The sequence below is a fragment of the Heterocephalus glaber genome, unplaced genomic scaffold, assembly GCF_053883595.1.
Source record: "Heterocephalus glaber isolate CG9 unplaced genomic scaffold, H.glaber_assembly_v1.0 deba00001066, whole genome shotgun sequence".
Classification (NCBI taxonomy): Eukaryota; Metazoa; Chordata; class Mammalia; order Rodentia; family Bathyergidae; genus Heterocephalus; species Heterocephalus glaber.
In genome coordinates this window covers 140,195-158,691 of record NW_028258186.1, presented here as the reverse complement: position 1 = coordinate 158,691, position 18,497 = coordinate 140,195, and the positions used below count along the sequence as shown (strand labels likewise).

Genomic DNA, 18,497 nt, shown 5'->3' with positions numbered 1-18,497 from the left:
AATACATGAAAAAATGTTCAACATCACTGGTCATTCAAGAGATGCAAATGAAAACAACACTGAGATTCCACCTCACTCCAGAAAGAATGGCTGCTATCATGAAATCAACCAAGAACAAATGCTGGCGGGGCTGTGGGGAAAGAGGAACCCTGCTCCACTGCTGGTGGGAGTGTAGACTGGTGCAACCACTGTGGAAATCAGTAGGGAGATACCTCAAAGAACTAGGACTGGAAGTCCCATTTGACCCCACTATTCCAATGCTGAGGATCTTCCCCAAAGAATTAAAAGAATCATACCACAGTGATATATGTGCACCCATGTTCATAGCAGCAGTTTGTGACAGCTAAAACTTGGAAACAGCCCAAATGTCCATCAACTGGAGACTGGGTAAAGAAAATGTGGGTTTTTAAAAATAAAATGGAGTACTACTCAGTCATAAAAAACGAGAAATTGGAGACATTTATAGCTAAATGGATGCACATTGAGGCGATACTCTTAAGTGAAATAAATAGGACACACATGTATAAATACCAAATAGTTTCTCTGGTGTGAGAAACTGAAAGTGTAAATGGGGACTAAAATGTATGACAGGTAATGTGAAATAGGAAGGAAAGGGGCAAAGGGGAAGGAGGTGGAAAGTGTAGGGGAAAGGAAAGAAGGGAATGGAATTAATATGAGAAAATGGAAAAATAGGAACAATATCTTTGTAAGTAGGGAGGAATGGAGGGGTTGAAGGGAGGGCTGGGCAAGGGTGAAAGGTAGGAACCAAGAGAGATTATGTAAAGGTGCAAATTTCTAACGATGAATGTCATTATATTGTATACCTAAAATGTACCAATGATTAGAATGAATAATCGATAATGCAAAATAGGAAGAAAAGGTCCAAAGGGGTAGGGGTAGTGGGAGGGGCAGGGGAAAGGAAAGAAGGAAAAGGAAAAATGATGAGCAATGGAAAAAATGGAAATAAAGTCTTTGTAAATAGCGAAGGGTGGAGGGGGTGAAGGGAGGGCTAGAAAAAAAAATATAATGGGCCCTTGACTTACAAACTCAATTCATTCCCAAGGGCTGGTTGTAACCCACATTGGTCAGTTGAAGGCTCAGGCTCCTCTACACAGCTTTCAGAGTCTCTCCCTGTACACAGGCAGATCTCGGTGTCCTTAGGGAGACATTGGCCCAGGATTTCTCAGGTAACCCCACACAGGAAAGGATGTTATAATGTTCCTTCCAGAACTCTTTAAGGGTTAAATCTGTATCTGAGACCATCTAGAAGCACAAGCGGCTGGCATTCTGTTAGTAACTCAAGACTTTGCATGTAAATTAAAACTAAAATTCTGGTCATAACCTAAGTTGTTCATATGTCAGTCTGGTCATAACTTGAGGGTCCACTGCACAAAAAGAAAGATATCAGCTGATTAAAGGAAAGACTTTCTGTTTGACCAGGGGCCCCCATGTTCCAGCATATGAATGAGGAAACTCCTGGGGTCTTTGTCTGCAAGAGAAGAGACTTGATCAAGAGTTTCTTTCAAAGCAAGAGACAGGAAAAAGTGGGGGAAGTAAAACAGAGAAGTAGCAGAAAGAAAAATATCAAAATATGTCATTTCATCTGCCTTCGCAAGATTGGTTCAACATGGTATCAAGCCTTCTTGCCTCCTTTTTAATTTCACTCTGTATATCACAAAGTACTTAGCTATATTACTGCCATTAAGGCATACACATTAGAGTAAGTCACAGGGCTAAAAACTCCAGTTGCCTTTAGGAAAATCCAACTTGACCAGGTTGTTTTTTTTTTTTTTTTTACCTCCTCAGTCTCATAATATGAATAATGATATAGCGATGAATAATTTGTCTATCCACAATCATCAACCTCAAGGAATCTTCTAAATGTCCTTGAAAATTGGCAATAGTGAAGGGAAATACTGTCTCTGGTTTTAAGTAAATCTTATGGCATAAATAATCCAACCTCAGATATTATCCTAGTGAGCACAGGTCAAGCCAAAATGGGCTACATGAGGGTAAGGGCCCTATGTTAAGGAGATTTTGAACCACATCTTACTCAGTGTAAAGGTTTTCAGGTCACAGGAGTGGATTTAATACCACCAGTTCCAAACAAGCTCTTTGCAATTCATTGCAGGCTTTAAGAAAGGTGGAACGCTTTAAACAGGCAGACTTTATTTTAAAATCCTTTGTTAGACACCTGTATACATACAAGAATGACAAGCAGTAGCAAGAATAAAGGTTTTGTGTCATTTTCACAGTACATTTTCCTTAATATGCCTCCAATCAGCAGTGCTCTACCTCTGGAATTCCAAGCCCAACCTGTATCTAAGCACCGTCAAATGAAAAGGAGATAATAAAATTACTTGTGTGTTGCAAGGTGATTAAATTTACATAACGATTCTGGATTTGATTAAATGCCAGACCCCCCCTCCAAAAAAATTACCCACAGAGGCATTAAATCTTTCAGCCACATACACTCCACTGCATTTATGCTTCATCCACAGAAGCTCCCGTTTATCTTAGCAGAGATTACTGCCATCCCTCCACAGGAACACAGCATGCAGGTAATGTCTGAAAGCTTATTCAGAAGAGTGGCAGGGGCTCATGCAGCTGATTTTCAGAATAAATATAAGAAAAATGTGAGAGAGGCAGTCACTGTGTTCACTTCATCCAGAGAATAGACCATACCACACACTTAGATGCAGTCTTTTCTACCTTAATGAAAATGGGATTGATTTCTTAAAATTCTATCTAAAAATTTCTGAAAGTCCAGGCTTCCTTTCCACTCACTAACTCTAAGGCGTTCACTATGGACTTCCCCTTCTAGGAGCACACTGTGGAGAAGTAAGACCATGATATATTAGATTTGGAATCCATTCTTGGCAAGTTGATAGGTAACTAATGCATGTTCTCTCATCATAAGTACATCCCAGTGGGGCATTTCCCCTTTGTTTTGTTGCTGCATGGCCTGAAAGGTAGTCTCTGGAATAAAAACATTCACACACAAATCAAAGCCATGTGTGTTACAGTGACGACATGCAGCAAAGCCGAAGGCACCATGAAATAGCTTCTAGAATACCCATCATATCTTAAACATCATTTGCCTCTAGACCAAGTCACTGAAAATGGACTGGTTGCAGCTCAGCAAGGAAAAGAAGTCTTACCTTTTCCAATAAAAGATCAAGAACCGGGACTGTATCATCAGCATGCTGTTCACTGGATCCAAAATGCTTCAGTTACAAAATAGATTACTTCTTTATCATGATTGATTCCAACTGCTTGTTTCTCACATTCTGAGGTTTAATAACAGACAGTCTTGTCCAGACAGCTACAGAAACCTAAACCCCACTAAAGCTCTTGGTGGTATTCAATGTTCTATGCCTTCCTCTCTTCCAAAGCATCCTAGTTTGCTATCAAATGTCCATCAGTCTCTCGCCAGTCATTTGTAAAGAGTTACAGGTAGCTATGGTTCATTCACAGCATACTTACAGTGCATGTCTCAGGTCAGTGCATTACCAGTAAGTTGTAAAGAGTTAATCACAAATGTGGGAGCCAGGTTGCCTTAGCAACCTGAAACAGTACTTTAGCATATGTCCAACAATAGTACTTATGAAATAACCTTTTTAAAAGTGCCATTATTGGGCTATTTTTCAAGTGTGTAACAATTTGAATATAAAAAGACCAAATTTCCAGTTGCCAGCACAAAGTAAGGACTATAAAGTAGTGGATTAACATTTTCTAGGCATCTGTTATGGCACTTCAAAATATGTGTAAGTGCAATAAATAAATAGTTCTAAAGGACACAGGATGTCTTTAGTATTTTGATTGTTATTTTTTGTAATAATCATTTGGAAGGCTAAAACTAAAATTTGTTCTCCTGCAAAATATTTTTCTTTATCTCACTGACTATTATGGAAGAATTGATGTGAGTCATGAAACTACTTTGTTCCATTTTTCTTTTTAAAAAAAATCCCCAGGGAAATCAGGGAATTAAACTCATAAATTTAATTTCAATATCTGGTAAGCTGTGACGACAATTATTAAGGCAGTCATTTATGAGTATCTAGGGGAAACCTTAGTGATAAACATTCGTCAGTACGGATTCTTCAAACACAAATCATGCCAAACAAAGCTAATTCCTGTTCATGATAGGATGGCAAAGTGAATGGTGAAAGATGGAACAAAGTTAACCTGTCTTAGAGAAGGAAGCATCTGATATAATTTAATTTGACATTCTTATAGAGAATACCAGAGGAAGATAATAAATAGAGCTAGTAAAAAGAGATTTGATGAAGTAGCTAGGACTGGTTTGGTGGAAGCTCAAGGTGAGTGGAACAGATGACAGAGTAGTATAAATTCTATACACAATACTCTGCAGATCACAAAATAACCACTCAGGTTAAATCAACTTAGATTATAATCTTAGTTATTATACAAAGTATATGTAGCTATATATAATACTGGGAAGATAAATAAATCAAACACCTCATCAGGTATGTTTTTTAGTCAAGTGTCTCAAATAGAGAATCTTTACCAAATGAATACAAATGTAACTGGAAGGAATCTTCCTGTACAAAGACTGAGAAGAAATGACGGGGTAAGATGATGGGGAACAGACTGCTCTATGACTTAGGAAATAGGTGTCTAGTATTCCCCTTGGTCTAGAGAGCCAAGTCCAAATCTTAGATTCTTTATAACCTGGGCAGTCTCTCCAGTTGTACTTCATACTGCTTTCCACCAGACCAATCTCCATCCCTGGGCTGTGTGTGGTTCCTCAATCTAAACTACTGTTACCACGATTGTCTTCATATAATAATCTCATCAATCCTTTAAGGCTCAAGGTTTACTTCTTTCAAATAGCATCTTTCCAGATTCACTAATTAGAATTATTATTTTTTTGTTCCTCCAATCTCGCATAGCATCTTATTTAACTTCCATATAGACCTTTATCATTGTGTTCCCCTTATGAGAATTAACAGTGTATAAGTCAATTTCCTACTAGACTGTGAACTCCTGGAGGGTGAAAGCCATGACTTATTTGTTCTTTATCTTTTTCACAGCAGGCATTCAATAAATATTTGTTGAGTTGAACTGGACTGGAAATAGAATAAACATACCATCTAAGCATTTATAATTGGGAATGCCCCACAATTCCAGGGAAACTGCTATTGGTTTGGCCTTTCTCTTTCCAGATTATCAGGCTTATTTTCTAGTGCTGGAAAGAAAATAAAAAAGAATAAAACTAAAAATCTAAAAACAAGCATTCCTAAAACCACACAGTGAGGAAATAGAGGGCATTTCCTGCCATCTGGAATGATCTTCCTTTTGGAAGTTGAGGGATTTAGAAATGCCCAATGCAGTGACTGGGTCACAATGTCATCTGGATCCTGAATCCACAAAGCAAGAAGGCAAGGCAACTGCAGAAGCAGGATTGGAGGCCACCAGAAGGAGACAGAGATACAAATTGTTCCCTAATCATCACATACCTTCTCATACATGCTATATCCAGACAAATCTGAATTAAAAGACTCAATATCCACATTGTGCAGCACTGATAGGGACACTGGAGAACTCTGATATGAAAAATAAAATAAAAGCCTTTTTGTCTCTTACGTATTGGTGTTTGGGTCAAAGATTGGGGTCAATTAGAGCTATAGCTTCTAATTTTGAGCATGCAGGTATTAGATAATTATGTTCAGGGCCAGGGATTTAGCTCAGTGGTTTCACCGCCTGCTGTGCAAGCACAAGGACCCGAGTTCGATCCCCGGTATCAAAAAAAACCAGATAATTATGCCCGATAGCTGCTGGTTCTACCTAAGGTCTTCATAATGGCATTATACAGAAAAAGACTATAGGCTTCACAATGTGGGAATACCCTTTCAGCTTGAATTATCAGCAGGAAGCGCTTTGTCCCACACAATATCCTCTTGTGGTCTAGTTTATAATAATGCTAATTCAGCATCAGAGAACTCAGCCCCACCCTCTAGCACAGAGCCTGGCATGAACACATGCTCAGGGAGTGATTATTTTTGTAGATTGCCATTAGATTCACAGGTTCCTAAAAGTTAATGTTGCTCTGCACGATTCATTGGCCAAGAAACGCTTGCTGATTTAATGGAGGCAGTGCAAGTACTGGTTAAACACACAGCTTTTAGAGTCAGATAAACCTGAGTTCAAATTCTAGTTTTTCCATGTACTAGCTGTGTGATTTTGGACAATATCTTTAACTTCCTGTGCTTCACCTGTCACTGGGAGATAATTATCACACCTCCCTCATGGGTTTATTGTGAAGAGTAAAGGAAATGATGCATAGAAATGTAATGTATACCAAATGCCCAAATAAGAATGAGTTAGAATTTGTAGTTTGAGAGTCATCACATCACACATCATGATGAGAATAAAAACTAGTGAGAACTGAACATGTCCAAATAAGCAAGAACTTTAAAGTTGATGAAGCCAAATCAGAAAATATAGGCCAAAGTTACAGGAGAGAACTCATAAAAAGGAGAAAAGAAACCACTATCAAACTACTTGTTAGGGCACACTCTGCAGACTGTTTTGGGAGTTACCTTGAGAGGGATCTAAGGCCAGAGTGGACACATGGTGCTTGGGGGTGGAAAAAAATGAAGGTCATTTTGATCTCCCTGGAACACTTGCAAGCCACTGAAATCCTTCCAGTGTAAGAATGCATCAGTAGTTAGTACCCTCGATAGAGAAAAAAATTTTTAAATGCAAAGACAGTGAATGAATACCAAGTTTATACATTTGAAATGGTTCATCTTGAGTGCTGTCTGTAGAAAACTCATCAAAACCTCAGGGTTTCCCTAAAGTTAGATTTCAACTATGCAGACTTCAAGGACATCAGCAGGATGGTATATTGTGACATGGGAAGTATACTAGCATATGCATGGAAGTGTTTGTACACAAATGTGTCTATTATGTTCCAATCTGTTTCCCAGAAAAGCATACAGAGTAGATGCATGTATGTACTTATGTGTTTTTGTGTATTGGTGTATGTACCCATACACATTTATATGCACATAGAACATTTCTAGAATGGTACACAAGAAATTGTTGCTGATATTACGCCTAGGGGCTTGAAGTGAGAAGAGATTTTCTTTTCATTTTACATCCTTTTGAAATGTTTGCATTTTTACCATGAATATGTATTACTCCTATAATTTGAAAAGTATAACAACAGCAGAAAAGAATAACTCTAAAAACTCAGCACATTGCACAGTGCTTTACACAAAGCAGGACTCAGTAAATACTTGAATGGAAGAACGTCACTCAATCGCCTCATCAGCCAATATAAGGAAAGGGAGAAAAGTTCATAAAAAGAAAAGAAAAGAAAGAGGACAGTAGTGAGATACAGAAGCAATTGGGAACAGTTTTCACTCCTTCAAAAGAGAAAAAAATCCAAGTCACCAAAGGAAAAAGTTGACAAGTACCTTCCCCACCCAAGGGGTGCCTGGTGTTTAGGATTCCAATGTGCTTTGCAAATACTGTCCGCATATCTGTGAGAGGATGTAAATAGGAGGTTCTGTATAGTGCTGATCACAGCTGGCTATGCTCCAAATAGGGAAGAAGCGGAGCAGAGGACAAACTCCTCCCCCAGATCATGAGGGATGGATGCTTTGCCATAAGGATGCATCTTGGTGAGGAGCCCAGGGACTCCGTGGAAATTACAGTGAAACATTTCAGATAGGCAAGTCGCAGAGTACTGTGTTCCCAAATATGACAGTCTATTACAAAATGCTTTTCCACAATGGGCAGTAGAAATTAAAGATAAAACACTCTACTAGGTCATCTTCTCTCTCCTAGATTGAACTTAATTTCAAATAAATCCTAACATTTCAGTGATGTATAAGGGGGATTTACACTAATAAATCCTAAATGGAAAATACAGGCACATACCAGCAACACTGAATGCAAAGGAAAAAGAGTCACCTTTACTGATTCATCTTGACATATTCTAAGGTAATTATGAATTTCCAGAATGTTTTTGAATTTACATTTTTGAAAAGAATTACAACTTTACTGAAAGTCTAATGGATGAAGCTATCAGGGTCAAGTTAAAATAAACAAACACATGTGCTGTTCTCACTGCTCAACTTATTATGCTCACAGTAGGTAACCAAATTCCTGAACAAATATGAAGGAGAAGTAGAGAAAAATGGTCCTACAGTAAGCACAGCAAATTTTTATTCTAACAAACACTCTTTGTCCATGGTGGTTATGAATGAATGCAATGGCTTTCTTGCCACTAGAGAAGTCCATAGGAGTGTTAATATACTCATCAAATGAACCTATCTATATTGATCACTTTCAATTTTGTGCTTTAGCAGTGAGAGGTCTTTATAAATACGTTGTCTATTTCATTTTAGTTTTCTGACTCTCTTATTTCTCTCCTTTCTATCTAGCTATGTAAAATAATATACTTTTTTAATTTGAGGACAATTACTCACCAAATGGCCCACAAGAAAGCACAATGGGAATCTGGGCTTTTCTTTATCAAAGAACCCTTTATCCCTTTCTTTCCCCTTTCTTCTCCTCCTTAGTTATTGTCAGGAGATCTGACTGCTAGGCCTGGCTGTACTACCAACTTACTGTGTGGCCTGGGGAACTGGACCCTCCTCTCTGTGGTTCACTCTTCCCATCGGTACAATGAGGAGCTGGATGAAATGCATTAAATTTCAACAGTGGTGACTCCCTTAAGTCTGAATACACTCAGAAGTTCTTGATCCCATTATCAACTTGACAGAGTAGGAGGTCCTCTCTAGTTACAGCCCCTCCACAATAGAGGAGGCCCGGGTAACAGGGCTCTCCTTGGGGAAGTAAAGCTTCTCTGACAGATAGGTGAGGGCCTTCCATTCAGGCTCTGGGTTTGTATCTCAGAAATCTGAGTCCACATATGTTGTGCCAGTCTCCATGGCTCAGTGTACACTCACTTTTTAGACATAGTCATCAATCATGAAGTATTATCATATGAGTATTACTCATTTAATACTTTGTGACCAATTGGCCACTTTGGTGAAAGAACTCATAATGATAGCTCAAGCAAGGATCTCCAGGATCCTGTTAATGGGCTGCTCAAAGCCACATACATTGCCATCTACATGATGTCTATTTCAGTCAGCGTTCTCCAGAGAAATGAAACCATATACTGTCTTAATACACATACATATACTGTCTTAATCTATTTTGTGCTGCTACAACAGACTGCCACAGACCAGGTAATTTATAAAGAACAGAAATTCATTTCTCACAGTTCTGGAGTCTGGGAAGTCCAAGATCTAAGCGCCATCAGCTTTGGTATGTGGTAAGGGCCCAGTCCCACTTCCAAGATGGTACCTTGACCAATGCATCCTCCAGGAGATTGTTGACATGGTAGGAGAATGCAAAAACCAAGAGAGTCAGCAAAAGGAGGCCAAACTAGCACTTTTACAATGAATCCATTCCTGCAGTAGTAGCATTAATTCACTAAAGAGGCCAGAGACCTCACAGCCAAATTACCTCTCAGTGGGCCCCACCTTCTAATACTGTCATAATGGCAATCAAATTTTAACATAGTTTTCAGAGAGAAAAGGGTTCAAACCATAGTTTGTGTGCATATGTGTATATGAGATGTTTTTAAAATGTATTAATTACACTAAAAGACACAGTGCCATGAATTCCACTCAAAATACTCCCCCTTGTATAGAACACACTGATCCCATCCTTCTTTCATTTATTTTTATTAGTACATGTTTGGAGTACACAATGTTTACATTCCTTGTGGGTAGCTGATACATGTACATAACATATCTCAGCTCCTTTTTTCATCCTCTATAATACCTCCTCTCCCTCTGCATCTCTCGATCCCTTTCCTCTCTGATAAAGGTCTATCTCCCTACTTTCTATTATTTATCTTTTATTTTGCTCTGTATTTATACTCTGAGTTTTTCATACAAACTCCTTGCCACTTTCTGAAGCACTTCAGGAAGTTCTCTTTCTTTAGCTTCTTTACGAGGTGCAATAAAAAATGCAGTGAATGCTGCTGCCACGTGCTATCCAACAGAAAGGCAGGCTTGTAAAAACATTACATGTCTTTATCTATGTTATTCATGGGATCTGGCACGGTGCAACTTCTGAGTCTTTCCTAAAGACAAAATGATCATAAAATGCAAAGTACATTTTTAATCAGCAACCATGACATGACATGAAGCAACCATGACAGCTCAACTGAAAACATTCACCAAAAAGAACTGCTAGACGTACTTCAGAAAGTGGTATGAACAACGGGATAAGTATGTAATGTACTGTAACATTTTTACTTAAAGTGTAACATTTTTATTTAAACATTCATTATACATTTTGATCATACCTTGTGTGTGTGCATAAGAATTATGTTTTGAATATATATAGAGAGGGGAGGATTTTAAGGAATTGGCTCATGTGATTATAGGGCCGGACAAGTCTGAAACCTGTAACACAGGATGACAGGCTAAAAACCGAGGTAAAAACTGACATTTTTAGTCTTGAGTCCCAAGTCTACAGGGCAGGACAGGCAGCCCGGAAACACAAGCAGGGTTTCTATGTTATAGTTTTGAGGCTAAATTCCTTTTTCATTAGGAAACCTCAGTCTTTGATTTTAGGGTCTTCAGCTGATTGGATGAGGCCCACCCACACTATGGAGGGTAATTCTGTCTTACTCAAAGTCTGCCGACTTAAACGTTAGTGTCATCTAAAAACTACATTCACAGCAACATTTAGAACAGCGTTTGACCAAACAATTGGGTGCCATAGCCTAGCCAAGTTGACAAATAAAATTAACCATTACCACACCTAAATACTGACTGCCCTTGCTGATGGTTCAGGCCACTTAACCATTCTCTTTTGAACTGGATTTTACCTTGGATAGCTGACACTGGCTTTCTACCCTTTGCCTGGTCTGTAAATCCTGCCAGATCCTATAAAAATAGTCCCTCACATTGGATCTTTTCTTCTACCCTTTCACTGCTTCCAGAATAGCTTAAGTCTAAGCTTCTAGACCAGCAACAGCAGGCACCAACACACAGAAGCCAGTAGCCCTGTACTGTAGCTCAGGAAATTCCTCTCCCTCTAACTTTCTCCTGCATCGGCTCTTCTGGCTCCCTAAAGCACTTGGCTTTGTATACTGTCTCCCCAGTCTCATCTAGCGCTACACCAGCCCCTTTACCTTCCTTCTGACCCTTACTGATCCCAATCTTTTTTGTCTGCCAACACTAGGCAAAATTCCCTGTCTCTGAACCCCATCCATCTGAGAAAGAAGACCAGATAACCCAGATAATACGTTACATGTCTTAAAACACTTTCACATCTACTACCCACTATCTGGTATTCTCTGATGCCACCTGAGAGCTTATAGACAAGCAAAGCCTCATTTGGCAGATGAAGAAATTGAAGTTCAGAAGGAGTAATTCCTCAGGACAAGGTTACATAGTTAGCCAGTACACATTCCCTTGGTTATGAAGCTGGGGTTCTGAGTTCATTCACTGAGCCAGAAGCACCTTTATGAGGAGTTAAATACTACTGAGCTGACTACTATTAACAGTGCCACCTTGGATTCATATATGACTTTGCTTCCAAAATGATCACAACAGCATTTTCCACTTTTCAACTAATTATCTCCTGCTGGTTCAAAAATTTCCAACAGCATCCTGCTCCCTACCTTCAGCTGCAGAGATGAACCAGTTCTCCTTCATCATTCATCTCAGAATTTTAACTCCAATTTAGCCTACAAGGCCAATGTCTGTAAAGTGTTTGCAAAGCTGTTTGTTAACTGGTCTAGAGTGAGTGAGAATCTGGACATAAGAGCTTTCATCCTCACAGATGGCCACATCCAGTTGTAGGCTACAACTGGAACTTGGGTGGGTTGGAATAGGCCAGCCTGGGGAGATACAGAACAAAGACACCAGGCAGACCCGTGATGGCTTTGAGCTGAGGGTCTCCAATCACAGGTGAGATGTAGAGGCTAACAATCTGTGTTATAAAAGCCTAGACATGAGGGACAGACAACATCGCCACAGAGCAGAAGGAGCAGACTTTAAGAGGCTCTGGTAACAAGCAGTAGTAAGCAGAGGTCCATCCAATGCAGGCAGAAACTTCAGTGAGGACCATCAGTAGCCAACAAAGAGCTATGCTGGACAGCAAGCTCTGAGGCATCCTGGAGTCTCAGATACAAGCCACGCAAAGATGTCTCTGCAGACAGGCAGATGGGCATGCCCAGGGAGTTCTGGCAATGGCCAAGCTCAAACTCCAAGAATGTAAAGAGCAACAGACTTCCTGTTCTCAATAGACAAAAACACCGAGTATGGAGCCAAGGCAGGGACCCAGGTTCTCTGGTAAAAGAGAGTGGTAACAGACAGACAGTGAGCTCCTGGATGTGGGAGGGAAGACAAGGTGCTAGTCACAGAAAGGTGGCTATTATCTATTTATTAAGACTAAGGCAAAGAGTCTAAGATGTACTTGTAGCTGTGCTGCATCAATGACACCCTCCCCCCCAACTCTGTACTCTTTAAGCCTCTCTTGACTACAGACGGGATGGAGCCTAAAGCCTTGATGGGTGTGGTGGAGTGGAGCTTTGGGTGCAATTTGGGGAGTCACATTTGTGACTTCAGTTGTGAGGAAAGGGGGATATAGGAAGCACAAAGGCAATGAGCCCAGATGGGCCTTTGTGGAGTGGAGAGCTCACTATCCTAACTGGTAGAAAGTGTATAAGGAAACCCGTCTTTTTGACATGATACCCCTACTCTGATCCAGGGATCCTGGATGTGGATGTCTCTTTCTCATTCCAAAAGTGTCAGTAAGTACCTCTAGAGCCACAGCAGCAAGAAACAGAGCCCTATTTCAGAATCTCAGGAGAGTCGAAGAGTTCAAACTCTAGCATTAGAAAAGGGGTATGTGCACTGAGATCTGCCTAAGAGCCACACAATAATTTAATCACAGAAGCTGGAATTTAGGTTTCCTGACTCCCAGCCCAAGGTTCTTTCCACTAAACTCCAAAGATGAATATTTCAACACCCACACAAATCTGAAGATGGCTTTATGACAGCCCAATTTCCATCCATACCTTGGGCAATCAAGCTGATTTATCTCATTTGGTTTCAAAACACACATTTATAGATGTAGATCAGAAGTTAGGGAGACTTCAGCAGCCACTATATATAATAAATTAACTTTCTTTTCAAGGCCTATCTTACCTTGTCATTTGAAAAATAAAGGAAATATCTACAATATGTACCCCACTAAAAGTGTGCTATGTTTAGCAGATTTCAGTAGCATGTGAATCTCAAAATTCTAATATTTTCCTGTTGCTATAGTTATGGCATCTGGCTAAATCAGAGTTCAGCAGCTATGGGTAATGCTAACACTCATTCCAGCCAACTTTGTGCTTTGTTTTTAATGCAGGACAAGGAAAATGGGAGCAAAATAGTCTCATTTTTCTCCACCCATTCTCAGGAGCAAAGCTCCTTAAATAGTCTGGGTTAGACACATATTGTCTCCTCATCTGGCACCGATACAACTGGAGTCCCAAGTCCCAAGGTATTGACTTAATGTGGGTAACTCCAGATCTACAATGGAGTTGTGTTCAGGGCATGCTAATAGGCCAAGGCTATCACATGTTCACTCAGACAATTCTGATGCCTAGCATACTGAATGCTTGTGTGTCAATTCCTTTTGCAAATGAACCATTTGAGGATTCTTTGACAGGAAAAAAAATAGGACTTTTAAATGGAGTCACTCATTTGGACTATATTGCTTTCCAGTTTTTGAATTTCCATTTGAACTTCTATTATTTAAGGGCTTCTTTTACTCAGTTTTGCAGAGAAGTTTAGGCAGATTTCTTAGGTCTACACATGAGGCCCATTAATGATCTCTAAACTCTCTACACAGCCTATTTCCTTGATTCTAAAAGTGACTTGGTCCCTAAATGTTACTCTGAACATTTATGGGCCATCATAAATATACATCACAGAGCATTTCCAAAATTGTGACAATAAAATCAATATAGTGTAAATTATGACATGGATTTGTAATGGCATGGTGTCTTACAGGATTCAAAAGTAGAGCTAGGTCCATTTTTAAAAGGGCATTAGCAGGTTTTCTATGATCCCTTCTCTCAAATGTTAATTTTCTCTCTTCAAATGTGCAATGTTTTATGGGTACACATTTTCTAGAAAATAAGACCTACGTTTGAGTTTAAATGGACTCTTCAAAAATCATTCATACAGGCCCGGGGATTTAGCTCAGTGGCTCCGCCAACTGATCGACCCAAGTTCGATCCCCGGTACCAAAAAAAAAAAAAAAAAAAAAAGAGAGAAAAAAGAAAAAAAATCATTCATACATACCTACCGAAGTTGTTCCATTCATATATACACAAATTGATACTAGCTTTGTACAAGAAGTTATGAGAGCAGACTGGAGCTCATCATCGACAGAAGCATATTGTACATACAAATGCTCCCTGATTTCTCCGACTGTTGGAGTTTGATGCAACCCTGATTGACCAACATGTTCTAAGCTCTACTGAAATGACTCTGTGCTTATGCACTATGCTCCCTTCATCTAAACTTGCAGACACAACTATGATAAGTGACTATGTCTTAAAGCTTGAAGACTTTCATTTGGTCACATGGCTGAGTCTCACATAACTTTGAAAGTACTTTTCAGAGACAGAGTCAAGTTTGGGTCATCCTCATGCAAGGCCAGTGGCTCATTTGAGTCAGTGTAGTTTCCACCTGAAAGCCCACAACTTGTTAGAGACCTAGACTCCTGGGAGATCTACTACTGTGACCTTTTGGGGACTAAATAAATGTGAAATTTAAAGATTGATAGTTTTTTGCTTTTTAAATAAAAAATGTCAACTGAGCATCTACAGTGTGCACCACATCTCCAATACCCTGGAATCCTAACAACAGCTCCTCATTTCCAACACACAAAGAGCCACATACATTGTGCACCTGTCAATAAGAATTCAGTCACTTTGAGTTTCTACTACACCAATGTTGTAATGATATGATTACAGGACATCAGCGTTTTATCATATAATATTATGCATTGTTGGCCAATATTTCCATTCTGATTCCTAAATGGATTTCAACATTCCCATATTGCATCCATGTTATTAAGATGTTCAGTGTGCAAATTCCTTGCAATACTGGTGACTTTGTCTTCTCTGATGTTCACATCAGTTCAAAATTCCAAAAGATATGAACTATTAAGTCTTTGGTAAGTGCGGTTAAGGGTGTTTTGGAGATCAATTCAATATCTTCAGAATTTTTTCATACAGTTCTATTCTTTTTTCAAATACATTACATAGTGAAATATAATTTGTTTACAAAAATAGAAGGTGGTGAAAGGATGTCCTTTATTAGCTGGCTTTTACCTGTGTCCCACCTTAAGGAACCATGTAGAAAAGCACTAAATTGGGAAATCAAAAGACATGGATTAGTTTTTTTTTCTGTCACATATTAGCTGTGAGACACTGCATACTTGCCTCTCCAAAGTTAAATCTCTCCATACATAAAATTATGGACTTGGACTAGATGATCTCTAGAGGCATTTCCTACCCCAAATTCTATGGTTCCCTAACATTTTTCATTCTGCAAATCAAGGAGAGGTTGCACCCCCAGTTTCCTGAGCGCCATGCTCCTGGGCATCAGCCTGAGTAAAGGCTTCAGTTTCTGTAACTGTGTTACCAAACCAGCCTTTATCTTCTTATTCACACATACTTTCAAGTTTGATTCCTGTCCAAGTTGCTTCTAATTTGAGGTCCCTTTCATATACCTCATTCAACTTATCTGAACCAATGAGATACAAAAGAGGAAGCTGACACATTCACAGCTTGATGTGTTGATCAAAAATGATGGGTATTTTAACTATGTGAAGAGTTTTCAAACTGGCAAATGATTTGATGTGGCCTGTCTGCCCAAAGAAATTTAACCTAGAATCGAGCAGTAGAGGATACTAGTTAATGGGTTTTTGTGCAGCCTGAAGAACTTTGTATTAGAGCAGCCCAAATGGAATAAGCTTCTGTAAGATATAACAAGTCCCTTGTCAGTGGAGGTACTCAAAGCAGAGGCGAGACAACCACTTGGTAGGGATGCATCCAAAGATAGTCTACACTAGCTGATCATTGAAGACCCTTCTATTTCTAAAGTTCTATAGGTTCATTTCCTCCCCGCTCCCATTCATCATATTTCTAGACACCTCAACACATCATATTCTGTAGCAATGCATTAGGTGAACTGGGGATGTGGCCACATCTACAAACAACAGAATGCAAATATGCTCTAAATGAGTTCCCAACCAACAGGGCTTAAATCTTCAATGTGGCATTGCTGACTTTGTAAACTGTTTAGCTTTTTTAATAATACTACTTTATGCTTTGGTCTCAATTCAATTTATAGACGCTTAGGATGGAAAGGTTTTATTATTATGAGTTTTTCTGAGAATCTTAAAACATTAGTTGCCACAGCAGCCTAATGAGAAAGATGTTGTTGTGAACAAAGATGCAAATGGCTTGCTTGTGGAGTACAGTGAGTCAGGAGCAGATGAACAGGCATAATTTAATTTTGTAAAGCTAGACAATAAAGAATGAAAATAGAAACTAGAAATGTTTTTCTCTTTCTTACTGATGAATTCTACTTTTTCCCTCCCCAGATTAAGGTCTTATCATGTCAAGGTAACAGGTTGAGAGCAGATGAGAAGTAGAAAATGATAAATCCAGGACAGAGTAGCACAGAGAAGCTGAGAATATGGTAAAGAACACATGAACTTGTGGGAAGAGCCAGATGGGATGGTCTGAAGACCATGTGTATAACTACACTTATGCTTGTGTGCACAGACTCACTCTAAAAGGATCCACAGGAAAGTGGTCATAGCCTCTGGAGGAGGACACCAGGAGACTCCTAGGATCAGCTAGGAGAGAGGGGGTTACATTTCATTGAATATAATTTGGTTTATTTTCATTTTCATCATGTGGGCCTTACTTCACATGAAAAGAGCATAGCAAAATAAGACAAGTCAGCAACTGCAAATAGTGAAAATATTGAAAGAGCTAAAGAACATCTCAGCATAACAGCAAGGCTGTTTTTACCTAAGCAAACAAAGCAGGTCAGAAATCATGGTAAGGCCCCTGGCCTTGATCCTGACCCTGAGAACAAACAGTGCTGCTCCAATCACAGGTACTTATTTGTCCCCTTTCTATCTTACTGCAAATTAATCCTGAGCAAGCCTGAGCTGCATATTTACAGATATAACAGAGAATGCGTGGCTGAGCAAAAAGTAAGACAGGGAACACATGGGGATTTATAGCAGAGGGACTGCTCCTTAGTGCATGTTAAACATGTGTTCATGCAAAAGCTCTGATAGAAGTATCTAAAAACTGATTCAATAGTAATGGCCTCATAGGCCCTAAGTGAGCCATGTAGTGACAGTTACATTACATTGAATCTGATTCACTTATCACCTTAAAAATCCCAAACCTGTTCAGGCTTGAGCAGAACCTTAAAAGTCATGAAGTTCAAACCCATCAGATGTTTAAACTTTTTCTATGGCTTCTTTGCCAAGTGGCTTTTCCAAAGACAAGAAACTCACTTCTGAATGAACAAACTCATTCCACTGCTGGATAGCATAGCATCATTAAGAAGTTTTCCTAATGTTGAGCCAATAATCTGATTTGCAGGCATTTTGATCCATTGGTCCTCATTATCAGGGGATGCACAGAACCAAGCTGTTCTTTGCTTTCCATGTCAGCTCTTCAAATCTTTGCAAGTTGCCATAATTGTGAGCAGACCCCTCTCTTACCCAAGTGAATTATTTCCAGTTATTTTTACTGTTCCCTATACAAATGAGTTACAAAGCCTTCCACATCCAGCTCATTTTCTGAATGGGTTCTGGCTTGTTTAGGGGCCCTATAACCTATGCCATACACATAGCTATAACGTAAATGAGTGAATGGAGGCATAGACCACTGCTTCCTATACTATAGGTACTAGACTTCAATATCATGGTCTGGGGTCACATCAGTCCTTTGGAACAGCAATGTCAGTCTGTTGGACATTGTTGATCTTTGTATCAGTTGAAACTGAAGGCCTTTTCTCACTTCCTGCTATTAAAGCAGATCACCTTTGTATGGTTTGTTGAGGTTTGGAGCCCACCACTCTTTTCCTGTGGCATTTCATTCTCTTTTACTTGGTCTTCCGTGGCTGTCTGAAAGCCAATGACTGTGAGCTGATGCTTTCACTTGGCTGTCCAGTTCCCTGCCATCTGTGAATCTCATCACAGGCCATCAGTGGTCTCTCTATGTTACTCTCAACAGGGCTGAACAGGACAGAGAAAAGGACAGTGCACTGAGCAACAGTACTAGCAGTCTCTCTCTGTAGACTTTAGTCCAGCCATCAGCATTTGTCACTGCAGGCTCAAAAAGGAGACATTTCTCTATTTCCTTAGTAGATGACAAAAACGCTTTGGGT

At 39.5% G+C, this 18,497-nt stretch overlaps 1 long non-coding RNA gene across 1 annotated transcript in view; it reads right to left on the bottom strand.

Moving 5' to 3' along the window:
• Window positions 1–71: 71 nt before the first annotated feature.
• LOC101726662 (uncharacterized) overlaps window positions 72–18,497 on the bottom strand; it is a 60,179-nt gene continuing 41,753 nt past the window's right edge. Inside the window, exon 5 of the long non-coding RNA XR_015450707.1 lies at window positions 72–18,497. This exon is cut by the window's right edge and continues 14,086 nt beyond it. This is a non-coding gene — a long non-coding RNA (uncharacterized LOC101726662).